Source organism: Lolium rigidum, chromosome 6, assembly GCF_022539505.1.
Source record: "Lolium rigidum isolate FL_2022 chromosome 6, APGP_CSIRO_Lrig_0.1, whole genome shotgun sequence".
NCBI lineage: Eukaryota > Viridiplantae > Streptophyta > Magnoliopsida > Poales > Poaceae > Lolium > Lolium rigidum.
This window is the reverse complement of record NC_061513.1, coordinates 347,085,968-347,109,175: the sequence shown is the minus strand read 5'-3', so window position 1 is coordinate 347,109,175 and position 23,208 is coordinate 347,085,968.

The window sequence follows — 23,208 nt, the reverse complement described above, 5'->3', positions numbered from 1 at the left end:
TCAAGAAGGTCCCTTTTAAACTCTTCTTTGTTGCGTGTAAATGATCCGAACAAGAAGTATCCGAGCAAGGTCTTGTCTTGAAAAGAAAGTCTTGCATAGAAATTATCAATAATAACATTACCAGGAAGCTCATGAATGGGGCATTTGAGCATTAAAGACTTCAATCTCCCCCCAGGCTTGGGCAATACTCTCTCCATCATGAGGCCAGAAATTATATATGCGGTTCCGATCTTTGTGAATTTCACTTGGAGGATAAAATTTGGAATAAAATAAAGGCACAATGTCCTCCCAATCAATAGAATCACCATTCTTCAGCAATTTATACCAGAGGCGCCGCTTTACCGTGACAGCGATATAGTGAATAGTTTCTTCCTAACTTCATTCATAGCAATACCCGCACATTTGAATAACCCGCATAATTCATGCAAAAACAGTAAATGATCACCAGGATGGACAGTTCCATCCCCTTCATAGCGGTTATCCATAACACGTTCAATAATTTTCATAGGTATTTTATATGGTACTACTTCCTCACCTGGCGCTTCATCCACTACCGTTGCGGTAGTAGTAGATTTCCCAAATAGAAATTGAAGAGAAGATCTCTCCATAATGATTTATAGCAAGCAAGCAGTAAATAAAATCAGCACAAACGAGTAAATTTCCTTACCAAGTCCACTTACCAATAGCGCTTCACTCCCCGGCAACGGCGCCAGAAAATAGTCTTGATGACCCACAAGTATAGGGGGTGTATCGTAGTATCTTCGATAAGTAAGAATGTCGATCCCAACGAGGAGCAGAAGGTGTTGGCAGCAGTTTCGATGAAGGATTCACTCGTAAATGCTCACGGACAAGTATTCGAGGGGTTTTGATATTGCGTATAAATAAAGTACAAGTAAATAAAATGCTAGAGAAATAATTGCAGCGAGTGGCCCAATCCTTTTTAGCACAAAGGACAAGCCGGTTTGATTACTTATAATGACCAAACGTTCCTGAGGACACATGGGAATTTTAGTCTAATGCTTTCGCTACATACAGCTGATTAATCTTCATTGTTTTGATAAGTGTTGTGTGGGTGAACCTATGCTAATGCACCGCCCTTCCTAGGACTAATACATACTTGTGATTATACCCCTTGCAAGCATCCGCAACTACAAGAAAGTAATTAAGATAAATCTAACCACAGCCTTAAACTCGAGATCCTGCGATCCCTCCCCGCATCGATATACTAACGGGGCTTAGGTTTCGTCACTCCGGCAACCCCGCAATTAGCAACCGAATACAAGATGCACTCCCCTAGGCCCATAAATGGTGAAGTGTCGTGTAGTCGACGTTCACACGACACCACTAGAAGAATGACACCACAACTTAAATATCATAACATTGAATATTACTCAACCATAATTCACTACTAGCATTTAGACTTCACCCATGTCCTCAAGAACTAAACGAACTACTCACGAGACATCATATGGAATACAATCAGAGGTGATATGATGATGAATAACAATCTGAACATAAACCTTGGTTCAATGGTTTCACTCAATAGCATCTACAACAAGTATAGAATAACACCGGGAGAGTTTCCCCTATCAAACAATCAAGATTTAACCCGAATTGCTACAGCGATGACGAGGTGCAGCGGTGGTGATGGCGGTGTAGATGGTGGAGATGATGATGATGATGATGGAGATGATGTCCCGCTCGATGACGATGGCGATGGCGTCGATTTCCCCCTCCGGAGGGGAATTTCCCCGGCGGATTCCTGCCCGCCGGAGAGCTCTTTCTCTCTCGGTGTTCTCCGCCCCGCAGAGGCGGCTGTAACCCTTCGTGAGGTCCTCTATCTGGCTTAGGTTTTCGGGACGAAGGAGTACGCGAAGAAAAGGAGGCGAAAGGAGCTGTGGGGCCCCCAGAGCACAGGGTGGCGCGGCCAGGCCATGGGCCGCGCCGCCCTATGGTCTCGGGCCCACGAGGGCCCCTCTCTTCTTCCCCTTCCGGCTCCTTCCGTCATCCGGAAAAATAGGAATTTTCGTGAAATTCCCTTCCACAGTTGATCTTCCGAAATATTGCGTTCTGACGGCGCTTTTTCCAGCAGAATCCTGGCTCCGGTGCTTGATCCTCCAATGATGATGAAACATGCAAAATAGATGAAATAACATAAGTATTGTGTCCCAATATGAAATATATCAATGAATAACAGCAAATTATGATACAAAATAGTGATGCAAATTGGACGTATCAGCTGCCTGCCACCGTACTCCTCGCCCCCTCCCCCTCGCCGCCGCCGGAAGACCCGCAGGGCAAAGCCCTGGCGGCGACTGCGGCGGCGGGGGCTTCGTCCCTCGCGCGGTGGCGGCTCCCCTGGTGGCGGCGGCATGCGTTGCTGGCGGCTCCAGCGGATCCGGCATCGAGCTGCCGTGGGTGAGCGGCGGCGTGGACGTCTCCACAGTGGTGGATCGGCTTCCTGCGTGATGGGATCGCCCTCTTGGCGGCGGATCTTCGGACCGCCGGTGGTGAGGGCCCCTAGGGTCTCGGGAGGCGCTGCCGAGATGGAGGAGGCAGCGCCGCGTTAGAATAAAGGTGCTGGATCTCGGTCCTCATCTCGGCAAGGCCACGTGTGGCGGCGCCGGCGAGCTGCTGGCCTGATTTCCTCTCGGATCGGTGGATATGGGGAGGGTGGTCTCTCCGGGCAGGGCCGTCTGTCGACTCTGCCTTGGAGCTTTGGGAGTTGGAGGGCTGTTGTTTCTGCTGTCTTTCCCTCGGCCGGCCGTGGTGGCGAGGGAGTGGACGGGGACGGTACAATCGCCTTCTTCGTTAGGGTTTTTAGGGTCTTTTTCTTGAGATCTGACTGTCGCGCCGTGAAGCTTTCTTCGTCCGGCCATGGTGGCGAGGGGAGGAGGTGGCTTGACGTGGCGTCGATGGTTGGGACCTACTGCTCGGGGTTCGTGGATTGGAGGTTCTGTTTGGTCTCCACCAGCTCCCGCCTGCCCGATGGTCTGGAAAAGATTATTAGCTCTCACCCCTCGGGGTGGGCACTCCTGCGGTGTTCAAAGCCCAATGTGGCGAAGGTGGCTGCGGTGACTCGATGGTGCCAGAAAACGGGCGGCTTCCGGTTTCGGTCTCTGTACTTTGGTGGTGACGATGAGGACGATGGGCTTGATTGCGATTTGGGAGTACGGTGTGTGGTCTTCTTGGTCCATATTGTATTTTCCTTTTTTTGTGGAGTCATTTGTAAGCAAAATGATCCAATCCCCCCCGGGGGATAAGACGCTCTGCAACCTCCGGCCCCGTGGCCGTCGGATGAAAGCCATCGCACGCGCACGCGCTTTTGTCCTAGCAAGACACGTTATCGGTGCCCCCCCCCCCCCACCACGACCTTATCCCCTCGTCTCTCTCCCGGCGGCCGCTCCTCACTTCTCCCTCCCATCCCTTGCTGTGAGCCACCTCAGATCCGGCGACCACCAATCCCCGCGCCCTCGGCGGTCTCGACGGCGAAGGAGGCGCGCCGTGATCCTCCTCAGGTCCGGCGACCACCAATCCCCGCGCCCTCGACGGTCTCGACGCCGACGGAGGCGCGCATGCGCTGGCTACGGCGCGAGGAGGAGGCTGCAGGGGAGCGGCGACGCGAGGCCGGGAGCAGGGAGCGGAGGCCGCGGCCGGCGAAGGAGCTGAGGCGGAACCCCCAGGCGAGGGAGCTGAGACCGGAGTTCGCCCACCTCGCCGCGTGGAAGTCGCCGCCCTTCTCCGCGTCCATGCCGTGGGGAGGTCCGACGTCACCGCGCAGCTCCGGCCGTCCCCGACTCCGTCCGGTGTCGATGACACCTAGTGGCGCCCCACGTGTGCCGCTCCTTCCTCGACCATCTCCTGCTAGTGTTGTGGCGAGGTGCTGCCACGGGTAGGCCGGTGTTGCTACCGGCGGTGCATGGTGGTGCTGTAATAGTGCACACTGCTGACAAGGTGGAACGGCAGTGCTACAAGACGGGGCAGAAGGAGTTTTGCTAACAAGGTGGTACCCCTCTGATTCGTCAGGAGTTTTGCTGCCTTAGGCTTGCGTTGTTGCTACCTGCGGATACCGGTTTTGCTATCTGAGGTCTCCGGCATAGCTACCGGGGGAGGGAAAATTTTTGCTACCGGCGGAGGCCTACTTTGCTACCCTAGGCACAGGGCGTTGCTACTAGCGGCTTTTGGTTTTGCTATCTTGGGCGGATGGAGTTGCTGCAAGCCTGCAACCTCAGATGGCGCTGTTGTCGGCTACAGGCGAGGTCTTCATTGATGATTTGCAACATATGAATAAACAAATTTGCTACAATTTATTTGCGGTTTTTCTACATGTGCACAATATGTTTGCTATGGGGTATATGGCGAGATGTCCGGTGAGTTCCCCCTTGATGTCTCCGACGATATCTTTTTTCGCTACAATAGCATATTTTCTTTGCTACAAGCTTTCCGGCAAGGTCTCCGGCGAGTCTCCGGTGTGTGTCCGGCGAGCTCAGCCTTTTTTGTTTTATTTTGCAGGTGAACCGTTTTTTGCTACACTGAAGCAAAATCGAGATTTTTTTGCTACCCGGCAGTAAAAATGACACGTGTCAGCATGGAAACCCGGAGGCTGGGAAATCAAATCCCCGAGGGATGCCCAGCAGTTTCGGCATCGTTGAATTATATTCCGTCAGTTGTTATAAAAAAAAAAAGCTCTGCTCATAGTTTCGACTCTGGCTTCATGATCAGATTAGGAGTCTTAACATATTCAGACAAAGCATCTGCTGCTCTGTGCAGCCCACGGGCTGATTGACTCAACCCACGCAATCGCCAACACGAGCAGATGGGCGGCGCACTGCTCGCCATGGCACATACGTACGGATTCGTGCTCAAGCCTGGTTGTATGCAGGCCCATCAGCGTTACTACCTCGATCCATCCGTCATGTTCATTCTTAATTTGGAGGAAGCTGTACGAATACCGCCCACGTTGATTCGCTCCAGGACAGGAAAGCCGCAAGTGGCAAGTTACAGGAAACGTCAAGAGGAAATAACTGAAGAAACTGTGCATGGAGCAGGGTGCGGCTTGACTACTGCTGAGAGCCTTAACCAGGACCTCAGCCAGCACACTGGATTCAGAGATCTTAAGGGCAGCTAACCGATCACGGGTAACAAGTGTGTACCGATATTGGTTTCAATCCTTTTGGCTGGTGCGTATACAAGCGTACGGACACCCGTTAGCTAGCTACATTTTTTTTATGACGATAGCAGCAGCACTCTGTAACTTTAGTTTTTTCAGATATGAAAGTTACAAAATAAAAATGTGCAAGAGGACAGTACAAAGAAACTAAGAAAACAGAAAGAAACAATCTCAAATAAACCTATCTACCCAAGAAGGAAAGAAAGTGCATTACTTTCTAGTAGTGGCTCTGAACTTTTACCACGTGAGCTCTGCTTTGGAAACTGCCCTGCATCTGTATAAATTAGTCCCTACACCGTTAAAATGGAAGTACTTCCAGTCAGCCAAATAGAAGAAAAAGGTAAATTAAGCTGCTCCTTCCATTTACAAATATCTCGCGTTCTGGATTTTTTTCGAAGTTCAAATTTGTAAAGTTTGACCAATAATAGAAGAAAAAGTATCAACATTCAAAATATCAAATGCATATCGTTTGAAAATGCATACTGTATGAACATTCTAATACAATAGGTTTTATATTGTAGATGTTGCTATTTCTTCCTAAATATTTAGTCAAACTTTATAAAGTTTGACTTCGACTAAACCTAGAGAACGAGTGAATTGTGAACGGAGAGGGTACTTATATACAGCTCCTATATTCTTGACTAGTTGCTATATATATGGTTAGGATATGTAGGAAATCTTTTGCATATACATGGTACAATGTCTATCCCACCACTAACACTCTCTTATTATCTATAATAGCACACACATTATGTTTTGCATACACATATTTGAATTGGCTATATATGTTAGAATAAATATCAAAATAAAATATGTTTAAACCAATTTTTATTTTGACCGTATCTTCAAACAAGGTCAAAATTAAGAAAATTTAAAAGTGAATTCCAAAACACAATAAAACATCATGATTCACAACGAAACGCCATGATTCATTATGAAGCACATCTGGTGTTTTTTTATCTTGTTTTCTTTCAATGTATTTTATGGTTTCAACTCAAAATAAATTATCGATTATTTTTCTAACTATGATGAGCAACGTTTGAAACACATTGAAACAAAAGTCGATTTTCAAAGTTCCACCAGGTTTCAAAAGTTGATTTTAGAATGTTGTCAAAACATATTCAAATTACTCTGGTTTTGAAGCTATCATCACTAGAAATCCAAATATTCAAACGGTTAAACTTCTGGTTTAAGATCTATGGGAGTTTGAAGTTTTAGAATTAGCTCACATAAAGTGTGGAAGGAGAGAAAAATCTGACAAAAAGTGAACGAGAGAGGGTAGGACCATATGAGATCGACCTGGTGTGCATGCACGGAACAAATGCCACTATCCTATATATACTAGTGGAATGCCCGTGCTTCGCCACGGCTTCCTACCTTATATCTAGTGCCACACACATGTTACATGTGCAAACAATGCACACAAATATTTAAGTATATATAAAAATCACATAGTATTTACCCGCAAAAAAAATCACATAGTATTAAAAATATTTTAAAGTTTACTTCAAATAATTTAATGCAATGTGTATAAAATGCAAGGACATACACATTATCCCTCATTTTAAGAGACATTCTCCCTTGACGCGCCTAAGGTATTCTCATATAGCACCATGAATGTTTTCTGCAACTTCATTTTCATGGTATTTGACCACGTGTAAGCTTCTTCCTCAACTCCTAACCATCATGAACAATCAGTCTATCATGTTCACATGAAGTTTTTCCATAAAAATGTAAGAATGTGAACAAAGAATACTCACGGTGCAAACTGGATGAACACATCTTTTACCATCCCATGAGAGCATAAAACTAAAGACTAAGTAACCAAACAACTTTCTGCAAATGAATGGAATATCATTATCTTGGTCATTATGACGATAGTAAAAAAAATCTCATAATGCTAACCGGAGAAAGTCACCTGTCGGGGCTTATTGGTATCTGAATACTATGAGGGTATTTACGTGGCTAAAAATAAATATCGTGATTTCAGCCAGGTTATCCTATTTCAAGAGGCTCATTTAGATAGAGCAAGCACCCCTATAATTTTAATTGGTATCTCTCTTCTGGTACCAATGGATCTCACTAATATTTATTGTAATATTATATTTACATGTGCATATGTAGGTATTAGTTCCTACCATGCCATGCATTAGATAAATATATGTCTCCATGATGTGGGGATGTACTTTAGGTCCCTTTTCAGTGCACCGGAGATGAAGATTTTGTCTATATATACCATTCCATCAGCTCTATCAAAGAGATAGATCACATGGACACATACAATATATGTACTTATTAAAGAGCTATAATTGGACACAAAAAATACAATTAAATTCTAGAAAAATCTAGACAATAATGTGTAAATATTGTTGCCACAATATAGTTCATATAAGGTCTTAAAAAAATCAAAGATGTAAAGTTTGACCGAGTTTATTAAAAAAATTATCTATATCTACAATACCAAATGTACGTATACCATATGAAAATATACATCATGATTAATCGTATTGATTTGATAATCTAGATATTGATACTTTTATCTTCACACTTTGTCAAAATTTACATGGTTTTATCAAGGAGGGAGTATGTTACACTTTTGTACTTCTTGGTGACCAATTTTTTGTGTGGGGTTCTTGGTGAGCAATTTAATTCTTTTTCTTAGCAAACTTTGTTTTTTCAAGACTTATTGACGCAATGTATAGTTCTAGATAGACTCGAAGGTGTGAACTCTTGGATGTTACTTCCGATGCACTTCAAAAAAAACACATACTCAGATCAGACTCTTAAAAACTATTTGTGCACTCTCCGATTTTATTTTCTTGTATTTCTTGGATGAAAATTTTGAAAGGGTGTACTTGCCGAACCAAAATTATTTAACACCAGAAGGTGCATTCGTGTGACAATTTTTAACTTGCTAGAGTAAACAAGTGAACGTGAGGTGTATATTCCCTTATGGAACTGGTATCGTGTCCTTCGTAAAGAAAAAAACAAATATGGAGTATCATGATTGTGCATCTAGCGCCGGCTAAAGTATTAGGGCATGTGCAATTGTTGATAAGACCGTATTATCTTATTTCTACCACATAATCTAGATACAACAAATAAACATGATGTACAATAAATTATTTTTTAGTCTTATCTTTAGTAACGAGACATTCTAAATATGTGGTGAGAGAGATTGCATTAAGAGACGATCTCTTAGCTAATAGAAGATAAAATCTTTTTTTATCTTCTTTTTCCTCCACTTCAGCCTTTATTCTATGTGGCACACCATTGTACATGCTCTTAGGCTCGTCGAGCAGCATGCTTGGGTTGGCGAGCACTTCTCGAGGACGGAAACAGATGCAAAGCGCGATAGGCGTCGGCAAAAGCAACAATTTTAGCAGGGGATTGGCTCGCGTAATGGTCTAGCGTGATGACGGCCGACATGAGTTCTTGCGGTCTGTAGTAGCAACAGTCAAACAGAGCAAGCGACCAGCACCGGTGGCAGACGATCAAGCGGCAGAACGCGTCAATGAACGCCAGGCCTCTGAGCTTCAGCCACCCGATTGACTCTTTGGATTTGAACAGCTACGTTTTGAATATAGGCAGGATTCAGAAACAGAAACAAGGAAGCCATAGCTGCATTTGCAATTGCTGATTTTGCCAAATTATGATCATGAGCAGATCACGCCTGAACCTACCTCATCGGAGCCGCCTGGATCGCAGTTCTTGATCGGCAGAGACGTTTCTACCAAGGGGTAGGATTATTCAAAGTGTCACCGTAATGCACCTGAAGAAATCTCATGAGAATTGTAGCGGAAGCAAAAGCATTGCGGATAGAACATGGGGAACTAATTAATTACCCATAGCCCTAGCGGGCTCGTCGCTGTCATCGGAGACGTCCACCAGGTCGTTGGACTCGGGCTGCATCCTGGAAGCAGATCCTAAAGCTTTTGATCTGCCGCCTCAGTGTCCTCCGGAATCCTCACCGCCGCAGTGGACACGCACGAAGAAAATGCAGAGGATTCTTCGGTCGATTTTTACCTAAAAATCTCCGTCATCGAATTAGCACATAAATCGGGAAGAAGGATTGTTGAGATCTTGTGATGGAGCTATACACATGCAAAGTTAGTTTTTGCAGCGTATTAAGATGAGAAAAGGAAGGGCCCATTGGGGACGCACCTACAGAATAGATGAGATAGTTTGTTTTCCCACGAGCTATGAATAGGTTGTTAGATTTAAACAAACCGTTGTGCCATTTCTCTAAATAGTTAGATGTGTGACATAGACAATCGCATATGTTTCACCTTAATAGTATAGATAAAGTAGATTCCCTCCGGTTTAAAAGTAATGATAGCAGAAATTTAGAACAGAACAATAATCGCCTGTGACGTGACATGAAAGACGATAAGACCCAGAAATAGTAATCCTGCATCAGTACATCTTGGTAGGATAAAGACGTGTTAGTTGAGAAATAGTAGGTGTTTGTTGTGCCATTTGAAATTTTGAAAAGCTACGCCTAATGGTGTGGAGTTGTTTGTTGCGTTGAGATAAATCATCTTGGACGTGGAGGTATTATTGTCCACCCTGAAAATGTGACACCAGGCAATTACCAGTTTGCTCTTAATAGTAGAGATGATCTCTTTGTGAGAACCCAACACCGAACAACTAATTATCCATGGTCTTTTTCATGACCCAGCTCTAACTAACCCGTGTACGCGATCTGTGAACGATCGGTCCAAGCCTGATGGCCACCAGCTGAGCTTGGATTGGTACCTTGATTGGCCGTCCGCACGCACATATCTGCAGTCTTGTCTCTTTTGCAGATGGCGCGTATCTTTGCCCCAAACCGTATGTCATTTTCCATATCCTAACCACCGGCCGGGATACACCAACAGATGGATATGCATTTGCAGCTTGACGCTAGCTCTGACCTTTTGTCCCGCCGCCGTCATGTGCTAGTTTTGCTCTAGACTCTAGAGCTAGCTATATATGCTTAGTTATTTCTGTCGGGCAATGAGGCGAGAATTAAGAAATGAAGCTATACGTGGTGCCCGGCATGTAGAATCGTGGACCGATGAAGGCCGGACATGATACTATCCTGTGTTTCTACTGCTAGTACTTTCTCCGCTCCCATAAAATTTATCTTAACTTATCTAAATTTAATGTATCCAGATAATATTTAGCATCTAGGTATACTCAAATTTAGATAAAGGTAAGACAAGTTTCATTGAACGGAGGGAGTACTTTCTCAAATTTGTGTGTGTAATCATGCACAACAGCGTCCTGGTAAATACTTATGCAATGGTATGTAAATTGGATTTCAAGAATAAAATTGTTCTGCATGCACTTGGGTTATCTCCTCCTAGAGGTTTAGAGGACTTATATTTCTTTAACACTGATCAGGAAATGGATATCAGTAACGTGTGGATTACTCCTAATTTGTACATGTAGTTTTAGAAATGTACCTTTTCTTCTTGAACTAGTATAGACATGGCTGAAAATTGACATTTGAACTCGAGCTCTTACGAGAATGCTCCAGTAAAAAGAAAATAAATAGCAAACAAATCAAAATATGTATTTTTTATTTTATAGCAAACAGGAGAATGTGTTGTAACTCCAGGTAATTTTTTTTTAGATAAATGACATTTGTGGTGGTCTATGCTAAAAAAATAGTTGCTATTTGGAGCATTCATTTTTGTTGTTCTCATTACTCAGATTTATCCTTTTTTACACAGATCGTTCCATACATTTTTTCTCCAAGTATTTATGTGTGCTGTTAGAACACATGTTTATGTTCACTGAACAAAAGTTTCAAATTTTTAATTTTATTTGCTATTCTTCAATTTTACTATTCAGGCATGAGCAGATGAGGTGGGGAGCAAAAATACCGTGTCCATGCATGGCTTACTTTTTTACCTCAGGATTTCTAAGAAGAGGGAAGTCCAATTTATCCCCTGGAATTTGTCTCCAAGTTCGGTTTACAACCCTAAACCATGATTTTATTCAACTTTTAACCTTCAATTATAAAAAATGTTCAGAACTACCCCTTCTACCCTTTGGCTTCGGTCTGAACCGGTTTTTGTTTCTATATCAATGTTTTTATCCGTATGCCAACACAACATCATGTACAACTAGCATGGTGGCCCTCGTAAATGCGACGACACCATCTTCAATGTTCGGTTTACAACCCTAAACCATGATTTTGTTCAACTTTCAACCTTGAATTATAAAAAACATTCAGAACTACCCCTTCTGCCCTTTGGCTTGGGTCTCAACCGGTTTTTGTTGCTAGCTATGTCAACATTTTTATCCTTATGCCAACACAACATCGTGTACAACTAGCAAGGTGGCCCTCGTAAATGCGAGGAAACCATCTTCAATGTATTAAAAGTGTTAATTATTTGTCTTATCTTAAAAGTTTTTTCTCCTATTTATCCCCTTCGCTGTCTGGCAGAAAATAAAATAGACTTGTACAAAAACTCATTTTCTACATGATTATATTGCTTTTAAGTAACAAAAAACTATTATGAAAATGATAGTTACTTGTTTATCAGTTAGACGTGGAGTTCCAAGGACACCAACAAAACTAACCACGCGTGTTGCAAATATTGTTGTATGCCTATTAGTAGGATACCTCTCTATCTTTTGTGTATAACCTAGCTATGCTCTAGTTTTTCTACTCCTATTGTCCTCATATAAAAGGAGAGATTGCTTCCATGCTTTCTTGCATATATAACGGCATCTATATTTTATTATGAAAATATTTTTTTAAATAATCCCATGACCAACATGCCTTCAAGCATTTTGTTCTACCAATCAACACACATTGACATGCTAGAATTCAGCTAGGCCTGAGATATTCGTAATTTAATGATCAAGAGAAAGTCTTAAATGAAAATCCACACATTTCTTACCGGGTTTTATATTATAAGGAAGTATGTGTAAATTTATTTATGTTCATTCATGTTTACCCTATCATATTTTCACTCTACATCATTTAGTAAATTAATATTGTATTAGAGTTTGCACCCAGTAGCGTGGAAGACAACCTGCCATAACAATCGGTGACATAGGCATCCCGGATGGGCCTGCCAAAGAAGGTACCCGGAGTTCTCTTAAGACCCACGTCCCGAAGTTTATGAAGCCTGAAAGCCTATTAAAGCATCGACTATGGTAAATAGAGATAGATTAGGAATAAAGAGACTTGTAACTTCACGGGTCGAACTCAAAGAGTCTCCCGGCGTTGTGTAACTTGTGTAATACGAAACCCTCGGCTCCGTCTCCTATATAAAGGGGAGTCGAGGGACAAAGAAAGGATCAATCTCATTGTCAACAAAACCCTAGTTTTTAACAGTCGGGCACCTTTTCAGCTGAAACCTTCGAGATCTACTTGCAATCTACTTCCGCGAAACCCAAGTCTACAACTTGTAGACATTCACAAGTTAATACACTATTTGCTATTTTAGATTTTCTCTTTTGTTATTTTTTGCACTGCCTAGAACGTAAGGTATTTCAAGTTAACTTTTTTCATTTTCATAGAATACAACGTTAACTATATACTCCCTCTGATCCATAATAAATGTCCAAAACATAGTTTACAAGAGACTGAATCCCTGACACTTATTTTGGATCAGAGGGAGTGAATTTTGAACTTTTTAAAACTGTAAAATATCATTTTCACTTTTTTCCAGAAATATCTACATGCAGGTCGGTCTGCAAAACGCCACTCTCTAGGCCGGAATTGATACTATCCTGCGTTGCATTTACGAATTCATGCGTGTAATCATGCACAACGGCGTCGTGGCAACTATGGAGTAGTACGTAATCGAATAGAAAACAGAATCAAGCTTAAAAAATTCTGCTGCTGGAGAGTTCGAAATGATTTTTAACACTGAGATATAGATCCTAGGAACGTGGAGTACTCACATATGCATCATGTGTAATGGTTGGCTCGTCTATTCTGTCCTCACATGCATGGTACAATGTCTATCCCACCACTAACACTCTCTTATGATCTAATAGCACGCACATTTTGTTTTGCTACACATATTTGAATTGGCTATATCGTCTATTCTGTCCTCTCGCACCGACTTTTTATATATTGTTTTGAAAGTCTAACTTTTCTCCAGGAACTATTGGCTAGACCTACCTCAAAATTATTTTCAGGCTTTCCTAGAATCTCTACCCAGTTTACATAAAGATAAAATTACAATTACTTTTTAGAACACCATGAAATTAATAATGTGTGTCGATTGGAGGGCACAATATATACAAATAATATTTGATTTAAACATACACTGATTTATGGCATGTGCAAAAATAGAAAATCACAGTTTTTCATATTTCTAAGTAGAACTTCTAAAGTTATCAAAATTTATTTTTGAAGTATTTATGCACAATATTAACCTTCCAAAATGTTGGCACTGGTCAAAACAGTCATGATATATATAGTAGCTTAGGGGTTAAGTGATTCCATCGGCACTTTTAGTTAACAAGAAAATCAAGTGAGTCTAACTAACTCGGCTAGGGAACTGGATGTAAAATTCAACCACCCAAATTCAAATATAGGCAAACCCAGATTTCAGATCAAATTATTTTTTAAATTATTTTTTGTTGTAGCTTCCCCTACAACATTTTTTAAATAAATACTAAGAATCACGCAAGATAATTGAAAGTATAGAGATGGTAAACCTAGAGGGGGGTGAATAGGTTTCTACAGATTTTAATTCTTTCTTTGCAATATTAGGCTTTGCGGAATATAAAGGTGAGCCTAATGCAAACTAGGTAAAGCAACCTATATGAGGATACAACTAACTCGAGCACGAAGGCTCTCACAGGCAGTTAAATCACAAGTAAGGAGTTCGGTTAGAGATAACCGATAGCACGCGGAGACGAGGATGTATTCCCGTGTTCCCGTGCTTTGCAACAAGGTACGTCACGTTTGGAGGAGTGGAGGTCCCACGAAGGATTCCCCGCGCCACGAAGGCTCACCCTATTCTCCGGAGCCTATCCCACGAAGGAATAGCTCTCTCACTTGTGGTAGACTTTGAGGTAGCCTCCAAACCTTCACAATCTTGCCCGGAGCAGATCCACAGCCCGGATGCTTCCGGACTCCTCTTGCCCACCTAGGGTTTCCAAGGAACCCTAGGAAGCAAGCTTCTTGATGAATACAAGGGGGAATGAGATTTGGCTTGGTAGAACGGTAGATCGGGTCCTCCTCTATCGTTTCCCCGGAGGGATTTGAGTTTGGGTGGAGGAGGAGGGAGATCTGAGGCTTTTGGTGTTTCTAACAATGGAGTATGAGAGAAGGAGCTCAAGAACAGCTTGTAGTGTAGTGCCTAACTGTTCAGAGGTAGGAGAAGACCTATTTATAGTGTTCTTCGAAATATGGCCATTGGTCACTTGCCAGATCAGCAGATTCCTCGAGAAACCTGGTCGACCGGATCTAGCGCCGGACAGGCCGGTCCACAGCCCGGTTAGACCGGGCCACTGACCGGGCCAGCCGGTTTCCAACCGGAGCTGGGACCGGGTCTTGACCGGACAGACTTCTGAGCTTACTGGATAGTGCCCGGATGGCACAGGCGCAGAGGCCGGTTGCCGACCGAGACGCTCGGTCTGTTGCCCGGTCCGACCGGGCCTTGGACCGGAGCAGCCGGTCCGAAACCGGGCTGACGACCGGACGTTGACTGGGGAGCTCGCCCTTCTTTACTGGATCATGTCCGGATGGCACCGGTGCTGGGTCCGGTTGGTGACCGGGTGGTCCGGTGCCAGGGCCGGTCCGACCGGATCTGGGACCGGCCAGTCTCTGGAAAGCCTTGCTGATTCTTCATCGAATTGGGGGGTCTCCCGTTGCCTTCTTGTTCCATTGATACACCATTATACCTCTTTGGCTAATACCTGGGAATTATATTGTAGACATGTATTAGTCCAAATACTCTAGCACGGTGTCATAGTTACCAAAATAATGGATAAGGGTAAAATACCCTTACAATCTCTCCCTTTTTGGTATACGATGACAAACCGAGCTAGAGTCACATATAAATATTATGATAAGCTTTAAACCTTGATTCCATATAAGATATTGAGACGGCTCCCCCATAAAGTGTGCACTTGGAGAATTTGCGTTTGAATGCAAAGTGCAACACTAGTGGATCATGAGAAGCTCCCCCAATATCTTTAGGAAACAAGCATGGTATGGAGATGTGCATATCAATATATATAAGCATAGCATACATAAAACATCCTAACATAGAGTAGCACACATAATATTCGTCCATACAAATTATTCGAAGTAGCAAATCCAAATGGTTCTTGAGAAATCAAAGCAAACAAGCACAAGCCATATAAGAATCAAATAAAGCAACACCCATGGCTTGTGGCAATCAAAGAACCCCGTGGTCCTAGACTCTACTCTCTTCTCCCCCTTTGGGATCGGAAGACCAAAAAGGCGAAGAAAAGGGGAGAGATGCTAGCGTTCCCATCAATAGAACTCGCGCCCTGTGGATGGAGAGCTGCCATCACCATCCTCATCGTCATCCTCTCCATCATCATCCTCGCCATTGTCATCCTCGTCACCTTCATCCTCTTCATCATCAGCAGCATCATGAGGTGCACGAGCAGGCCTAGGAGGTGGACCACCAAAGGTGTACAGGGAAGGATCAAAGTTCTGGAACATCTCATCAGAAAGGAGAGGCATCTCCTAGTTTGGTGCATGGACAGGTTCCAACTCAGGGCCAGGAGGAGGAACAGGTGCATTCCTAGTTGCCATGAACTCATTTTGGCGCCTCCTTGTCTCTTGGTTCAAAGAAAGACTTTGATGTGCAACATCATTGGTATTTTTTGCACATCTACCATAGGCTAGAGAAGAACCGTGAGACACCATGCTGTGGGCGCCTAGAGTAGCTGGAGCTGGCATGATCATGGGTTTCCTTGGACCGGCGCTCAGAAGGCATCATGGCAGCGACGTCCGGTCTATCACCTTGGGCAGTTACCTTGAAGGCTGCCATCCTGACCCGTTCACCTTGCGTATTGAGAGGTGCTGGCACAACCTTGTTGATGAGCAGCTGAACGTACTGGGCAAGATTAGGAGTCAACCGTTCACGAACACAGCGTCGTAACTCACAGTAGATGAGATCACAGCCGTCAATAAGTTTCTGGTGCTCAGGATGGCAGTAGTACATCAAGTTCAGATGGTATGCACGACATTCACTTGTATCGCCGATCTTGCAGATGAGACTCTCTCGGAACAGCTTGGCAAGTATAAGGTAGGAGTAGTACATGCCAGAGATGCTGGGAGGTCCAGGTGCGGGGTCCGGAGGATAGCAAAAGGCAATGTTCCCTCTGGTGAAAGTCTGCTGAGAATATATCTTGAAACCACGAGCACAGCCTCCACCAAACCCCAAGGCTTCACAGAGATCAAGATAGTTGCAAGTGTATTTCTGTTTGCCAGTCATCCAAGTCATAGTCCGAGCTGCATCATCATGGAAAAAGAATGTGCAATGAAACTGTCTCACCAAGATTGGACGAGTAGCACCCATCGATAGGTGTCAAACACATAAGATCATACAACCCCATCCGCCTCAAGGTCTCAACCACAAAGCGAAACTTGGTGGCTTCATACATTCCAATGACATCCTTGATGGCCTTGGGCATAACAATGGTGCATGTCTTCATGTGCTCTTGGGAGTTATAGTAGTCGTCTGATGCGCGTAAATGTACACGTCCGTTGGGAACCCCAAGAGGAAGGTATGATGCGCACAGTGGCAAGTTTTCCCTCAGAAAGAAACCAAGGTTTAATCGAACCAGGAGGAGCCAAGAAGCACGTTGAAGGTTGATGGTGGCGAAATGTGATGCGGCGCAACACCGGGGATTCCGGCGCCAACGTGGAATCTGCACAACAAAACCAAAGTACTTTGCCCCAACGAAACAGGTGAGGTTGTCAATCTCACCGGCTTGCTGTAACAAAGGATTAAGCGTATCGAGTGGAAGATGATTGTTTGCAAGAAAATAGTAAAACACAATTGCGGTAGATTGTATGCTATGTAAAGAATAGGACCGGGGTCCACGAGTTCACTAGAGGTGTCTCTCCCATAAGATAAAAGCATGTTGGGTGAACAAATTACGGTCGGGCAATTGACAAATAGAGAAAGGCATAACAATGCATGTACATGATATGATAAATATAGTGAGATTTAATTGGGCATTACGACAAAGTACATAGACCGCCATCCAACCGCATCTATGCCTAAAAAGTCCACCTTCGGGTTATCATCCGAACCCCATTCGGTATTAAGTTGCTAAGCAACGAGACAATTGCATTAAGTATGGTGCGTAATGTAATCAACAACTACATCCTTAGACATAGAATCAATGTTTTATCCCTAGTGGCAACATCACAACACAACCTTAGAACTTTCTGTCATCGTCCCGGTGTCAATGCGAGGCATGAACCCACTATCGAGCATAAATACCCCCTCTTGGAGTTAAGAGCAAAAACTTGGCCAGAGCCTCTACTAATAACGGAGAGCATGCAAGATCATAAACAACACATAAACAATAGATTGATAATCACCATAACATAGTATTCTCTATCCATCGGATCCCGACAAACACAACATATAGTATTACAGATAGATGATCTTGATCATGTTAGGCAGCTCACAAGATCCAACAATGAAGCACAACAAGGAGAAGACGACCATCTAGCTACTGCTATGGACCCATGGTCCAGGGGTGAACTACTCACTCATCACTCCGGAGGCGATCATGACGATGAAGAGTCCTCCGGGAATTGAATCCCCTCTCCGGCAGGGTGCCGGAGGCGATCTCCTGAATCCCCCGAGATGGGATTCGCGGCGGCGGCGTCTCTGGAAGGTTTTCCGTATCGTGGCTCTCGGTACTGGGGGTTTCGCGACGGGGGCTTTAAGTAGGCGAAAGGGCAACGCAGGAGGCCACACGAGGGCCCCACACCCTAGGTCGGCGCGGCCAGGGCCTGGGCCGCGCCGCCCTATGGTGACGGCCCCTCGTGGCTCCACTTCCTTAACTCTTCGGTCTTCTGGAAGCTCCGTGCAAAAATAGGACCCTGGGCGAAGATTTCGTCCAATTCCGAGAATATTTCCTTACTAGGATTTACGAAACCAAAAACAGCGAGAAACAACAATCGGCTCTTCGGCATCTTGTTAATAGGTTAGTTCCAGAAAATGCATAAATATGACATATAATGTGCATAAAACATGTAGGTATCATCAATAAAGTAGCATGGAACATAAGAAATTATCGATACGTTGGAGACGTATCGGCATCCCCAAGCTTAGTTACGCTCGTCCCGAGCAGGTAAAACGATAACAAAGATAATTTCTGAAGTGACATGCCATCATAATCTTGATCATACTATTTGTAAACATATGTAATGAATGCAGCGATCAAAACAATGGTAATGACATGAGTAAACAAGTGAATCATATAGCAAAGACTTTTCATGAATAGTACTTCAAGACAAGCATCAATAAGTCTTGCATAAGAGTTAACTCATAAAGCAATAAATCAAAGTAAAGGTGTTGAAGCAACACAAAGGAAGATTAAGTTTCAGCGGTTGCTTTCAACTTATAACATGTATATCTCATGGATATTGTCAACATAAAGTAATATAACAAGTGCAATATGCAAGTATGTAGGAATCAATGCACAGTTCACACAAGTGTTTGCTTCTTAAGGTGGAGGGAGATAGGTAAACCGACTCAACAATAAAAGTAAAAGAATGGTCCTTCAAAGAGGAAAGCATCGATTGCTTGTATTTGTGCTAGAGCTTTTATTTTGAAAACATGAAACAATTTTGTCAACGGTAGTAATAAAGCATATGAGTTATGTAAATTATATCTTACAAGTTGCAAGCCTCATGCATAGTATACTAATAGTGCCCGCACCTCGTCCTACTTAGCTTGGACTACCGGATCTTTGCATGCCATGTTTCAACCAAGTGTCACAAAGGGGTACCTCCATGCCGCTCTGTACAAAGGTCTAAGGAGAATGCTCGCATTTTGGATTTCTCGCTTTTGATTATTCTCAACTTAGACATCCATACCGGGACAACATGGACAACGAGATAATGGACTCCTCTTAAATGCATAAGCATGTAGCAACAATTATTATTCTCATATGAGATTGAGGATATATGTCCAAAACTGAAACTTCAACCATGATTCATGGCTTTAGTTAGCGGCCCAATGTTCTTCTCTAACAATTTTGCATGCTCCAATCACTAAAATGATAGATCCTTCAGACAAGACGGACATGCATAGCAACTCACATGATATTCAACAATAGTTCATGGCGTTCCCCAGAAGCATGGTTATCGCACAACAAGCAACTTAATAAAATATAAAGTGCATAAGTACATATTCAATACTACGATAGTTTTTAAGGCTATTTTGTCCCATGAGCTATATATTGCAAAGGTGAATGGTGGAATTTTAAAGGTAGCACTCAAGCAATTTACTTTGGAATGGCGGAGAAATACCATGTAGTAGGTAGGTATGGTGGACACAAATGGCATAGTAGTTGGCTCAAGGATTTTGGATGCATGAGAAGTATTCCCTCTCGATACAAGGTTTAGGCTAGCAAGGTTATTTGAAGCAAACTCAAGGATGAACTGGTGCAGCAAAACTCACATAAAATACATATTGTAAACATTATAAGACTCTACATCGTCTTCCTTGTTGTTCAAAACTCAATACTAGATATTATCTAGACCTTAGAGAGACCAAATATGCAAACCAGATTTTAGCAAGCTCTATGTATTTCTTCATTAATGGGTACAAAGCATATGATGCAAGAGCTTAAACATGAGCACAACAATTGCCAAGTATCACATTATCCAAGACATTTTAGAATTACTACATGTAGCATTTTCCAATTCCAACCATATAAAAATTTAACGAAGAAGAAACTTCGCCTTGAACATTATGAGTAAAGCCTAAGGACATATTTGTCCATATGCAACAGCGGAGCGTGTCTCTCTCCCACAAAGTGAATGCTAGGATCCATTTTATTCAAACAAAAACAAAAACAAAACAAACCGACGCTCCAAGTAAAGAACACAAGATGTGATTGAATAAAAATATAGTTTCAGGGGAGGAACTCGATGATGTTGTCGATGAAGAAGGGGATGCCTTGGGAATCCCCAAGCTTAGACACTTGAGTCTTCTTAAAATATGCAGGGGTGAACCACGGGGGCATCCCCAAGCTTAGAGCTTTCACTCCTCTTGATCATAGTATATCATTCTCCTCTCTTGACCCTTGAAAACTTCCTTCACACCAAACTTCAAGCAAACTCATTAGAGGGTTAGTGCACAATTAATAATTCACACATTCAGAGGTGACAGAATCATTCTTTACACTTCTGGACATTGCATAAAGCTACTGGACATTAATGGATCAAAGAAATAAATCCAACATAGCAAAAGAGGCAATGCGAAATAAAAGGCAGAATCTGTCAAAAACAGAACAGTCCGTAAAGACGAATTTTAAAATGGCACCAGACTTGCTCAAATGGAAAAACTCAAAACTAATGAAAGTTGCGTACATATCTGAGGATCACGCTCGTAAATTGGCAGATTTATTTGAATTTTCTACAGAGGCCTGTGCCCAGATTCGTGACAGACAGCAATGCTGTTTCTGCGCAGCGATCCCAAATATAACATCAACTTTGACATAGAAACTTTACTTGGCACAAAAACATGATAAGGAGAGGTTGCTACAGTAGTAAACAACTTCCAAGACTCAACAAAACAAAAAATTGCTGTAGTAAAAACATGGGTTGTCTCCCATAAGCGCTTTTCTTTAACGCCTTTCAGCTAGGCGCAGAAAGTGCAAATCAAGTAACATCAAGAATAGAAGCATCAACATCATTACCTTGGGCCTTACCCTTACCTTTCTTGTTCTTTTTCTTACTCTTTGGTTTAGGGAATACATGTCTACCCCCAGGTGTAGAGGTGAACTTTAGAGTGCCTTCTCCCATATCTATGACTGCCCCCAATAGTTTCAGCAGGGATCTTCCGAGTGTGATTTGTCCTGTTCCTGCACATTCAATAACAAGATAATCAATGGATATTGTTCTACCAAGAATGGTTGTATGCACACCCGCAGCTATTCCTTTAGGGATTATAACGGAGTTATCAATAAGAGTTATTCCTTCTCCCCCTTCAACGAATCCCCAAAGTTGCAAAGATTCATGAATACTCTTAGGCATTAAGCAAAATTCAGACATAATATCACAATTGGCATGAAGAGTTTGGTCACCGATAACAATTTTAATAGTAGGATCCCATAATGAAGGTTCAGAGTTCATTAAAACTTGATCAAGACGGTTACGAACATATCTATAATTTTCATTCAAGCAAGATGCCCTTGTCTCAAGAGTGTTTAATCTATTATAAATGCTAATAAGGGTCTGAATCAAAGTTATTAGCTGAATCATGTGATGCAACCAACTTCTTTATGGCATTAAAAGCTTGATCCCCATTACAATGAAGGAAATCTCCTCCCACTAGAGCATCCAAGGCATATCTATAGCGAATCATAAGACCAAAATAAAAATTACTAAGGAGCAAACTTAGAGTCATTTGAGGTTCAGCTTTACGATAAGAAGTAAAAATCCTGGACCAAGCATCTTTAAAACTTTCCTCATCCCCTTGTTTAAAAGTAAAAACTAATTCCTCAGGTGAAGAAGTAACAAGTGCAGAGCTAGACATGATAACAAAAGTAAACTAAATGCAAGTAACTAATTTTTTTGTGTTTTTGATATAGAGAGCAAGACAGTAAATAAAGTAAAACTAGCAACTAATTTTTTTGTGTTTTGTTTAGGTGCAGCAAACAAAGTAGTAAATAAAATAAAGCAAGACAAAAACAAAGTAAAGAGATTGAGAAGTGGAGACTCCCCTTGCAGGCGTGTCTTGATCTCCACGGCAACGGCGCCGGAAAACAGGCTTGATGCGCGTAAATGTACACGTCCGTTGGGAACCCCGAGAGGAAGGTATGATGCGCACAGTGGCAAGTTTTCCCTCAGAAAGAAACCAAGGTTTAATCGAACCAGGAGGAGCCAAGAAGCACGTTGAAGGTTGATGGTGGCGAAATGTGATGCGGCGTAACACCAGGGATTCCGGCGCCAACGTGGAATCTGCACAACAAAACCAAAGTACTTTGCCCCAACGAAATAGTGAGGTTGTCAATCTCACCGGCTTGCTGTAACAAAGGATTAAGCGTATCGAGTGGAAGATGATTGTTTGCAAGAAAATAGTAAAACACAATTGCAGTAGATTGTATGCTATGTAAAGAATAGGACCGGGGTCCACGGTTCACTAGAGGTGTCTCTCCCATAAGATAAAAGCATGTTGGGTGAACAAATTACGGTCGGGCAATTGACAAATAGAGAAAGGCATAACAATGCATGTACATGATATGATAAATATAGTGAGATTTAATTGGGCATTACGACAAAGTACATAGACCGCCATCCAAGCTGCATCTATGCCTAAAAAGTCCACCTTCGAGGTTATCATTCGAACCCCATTCGGTATTAAGTTGCTAAGCAACGAGACAATTGCATTAAGTATGGTGCGTAATGTAATCAACAACTACATCCTTAGACATAGAATCAATGTTTTATCCCTAGTGGCAACAACACAACACAACCTTAGAACTTTACATCCTTGTCCCAGGTGTCAATGCGAGGCATGAACCCACTATCGAGCATAAATACCCCCTCTTGGAGTTAAGAGCAAAAACTTGGCCAGAGCCTCTACTAATAACGGAGAGCATGCAAGATCATAAACAACACATAAACAATAGATTGATAATCACCATAACATAGTATTCTCTATCCATCGGATCCCGACAAACACAACATATAGTATTACGGATAGATGATCTTGATCATGTTAGGCAGCTCACAAGATCCAACAATGAAGCACAACAAGGAGAAGACGACCATCTAGCTACTGCTATGGACCCATGGTCCGGGGGTGAACTACTCACTCATCACTCCGGAGGCGACCATG